Here is a 2,500-nt window from a genome sequence, read left to right on the forward strand (position 1 = left end):
TCGGACTTATCTTAAGGCCTCTGGGAGTTTGTGACCAGCACCTGACGCGTTAAGGTCGGCTTCGCCCTCCCCCTCCGAGCTAGCTGACCTGACCCGCGACCCGGCATAATGCTATTACCCTTTTGACATTGTCTCATGTGTTCCAAACTGGTGTGTTGTGTCAACTCTTAGAAATAAAGAGTGAAGCTGTATACCAGTATCACTACCCCTGCAAGCCATTATAATAGGGTTCTATACCCATTATATCTGGCGGCAGCGAGGGGCGCTGTATCCTTCTGGCTCGCAGCACGAACTTCATCTCCAAAGAAGAAAATCTGCTCGACCGCTACAAGACATGTCAAAGAAAAAAACTCGTGAGTACACGTTTGAGCCCCCTTTTCTTATTTCTTTTCCCTTCCTTCTTCGCTAAATGAAAAGTGCTAAATGACAGCAAATGGCAAGTTCTCACACTATTCTGTTGACCTCAGATCGCATTTCCGTGTGAACATACACATAAACATGAATATCGTTTTTTAGTTAAGTAGTCAATTCATTTCTCTCATTTTTAGAGATTTGTGTTGTTTCATCTGCAACGAATTTAACGCGTTCGTGATTTTATCTTATCACAAATATGATTTCATTTTATCTCATTCCTCCCCTCGCCCAGACCTGACTGTGCTTTCTCTTTCACTTGCGGTCGGTCGGTTGTGGTCTTGACCTGACCTGACCTTTTCCTTTTTCCATTCAAACCTAGAGGATTAACCATAGCAGTTACAAATGCTCAGTGGTGACACGTTCTATCGGTGCTAGAACGGAGCGTGTAACGCAATTTCCCCGGGGTTGCGTGAACGCGTAATAGATCTGCGCTCCGACGTTTGAAATGTAGGAACAGGTAAACCAAAGTTATTCATTCGATCAGCAACTTTGAGTCGGTGTGACCCGTGGTTACACCTGTTAAATAATGTAGGACTAGGGTTTAAGCTAGAATCATTATTTGCTTATTAATCACACCCTTCTTACCCTCTTGGATTTGCTAGCATGTTTTGGGTAATTCCCAAGCAATCAAGTGATTCGCAAATATCCGTAAGGAATGTCGCGAGCGCCCATCACAGATACGCAGAAAAGAGCAGTTTATTTATACATTTTCCTAGCTCGAGACGCTTCAGTCAATGTATGGTATTTTGGGTATAGGATCTCCCCATCAATGAAGTCTAACACGCATAGCTAGACATGTACCTTGGCAGTTCAGATTGCTGACCCCGAGAAGAATTGCTTGTTAAATAGCTTGCGAATACTTTTTCATGTCAACATTCATTCATGCGTACATTCTGTCGCATATCATTACATGTTGAATTCAATGTGGTAGTTGAAATAATTTTATATAGCTAGCATTGTTAATTTACTTCAGTTTTGTTATAGTGAATGTTCATATTTGTGTTTGTGATTCATTCTCTGTGTGAGGTCACTCTCGCTTTCCCTCTCATTCACGCTAGTTGTCACTCACACACGCATACAGACACACACTCACCTTACTCATCCATGCAAGACAAAAGACACTGATACCTTTTCACAAATAAGGGTTGGTTGCTGTCTTAGTGCTGGCATGAAGATTTTTGATGTATCTCTTTAGCCCGCAATTTTGTCAGTCATGACGAGTGACTCATATATGATGTACAAATTACATTTATTTCTTCTCAAGTAAATCCTTGCGGACTGCCGTTGTCGTTCCCCTATCTACTCTCATATCTATCAGAGACGGTTGGTAGTTCAAGCTAGGTCCATGTGGATCGCTACTGACGTCTCCTTCTCCATTTTTTTTTTCTTATCTTTGTGAAATAAAACACAAAATGAAAAAAAAAAGAAAATAAATTAAAAACCAACATTAAAAACCACAAATTTTTATAAATAACCAGCTAGTGGTATTTAACACCCCCTCTTCTCTGTTGCCTTTCTTTTTCTCTTGCTATCTGGCCCTTACGTGTATGATCTGATTCCCTGACTATATATATTGAAGTCGGACCGACACGGCACCGAAGGAGGACCCTGCTGCAGAACCGGTCACCTTAGGATGCTGTGGAAAGGATGTCATCGGAAGATCGCTATAGGCCTGCAAAGCAGGGTATTCATCAGAGCAGGTGTTAACCCATCCCAAGATGTAGTGGACGGGCGCTGCCTGCCGGACTCCCGTAAATCCAGCGAAGCACCAGGAACTTGCCAGCGCAGGTACCAGTCGCCTCAGGATGCTGTGGATGGGCGACGCCTGGCGGACGCCCGCAGATCCAGTCAACTCCAGGAGCTCGTTAGCGCAGGTATCAGCCACCCTCAGATGCCGAAGAGGACGCCCTGCCCTGACGCCCATGGTCCAGATGAAGATTATGAGGACGAGGACAAGCATGCCACCAAGAAGGACCTGGAGAGATCTGTGAGGACGTGTGGATGAGGACGCCGCCGAGTTAGGCCTGGACGAGGACTAAGAGGAAGTCTAGACGAATCCAAAGTCAAGGTGTGAGTGTGAGACTTT

The sequence above is a fragment of the Penaeus monodon genome, chromosome 38, assembly GCF_015228065.2.
Source record: "Penaeus monodon isolate SGIC_2016 chromosome 38, NSTDA_Pmon_1, whole genome shotgun sequence".
NCBI lineage: Eukaryota > Metazoa > Arthropoda > Malacostraca > Decapoda > Penaeidae > Penaeus > Penaeus monodon.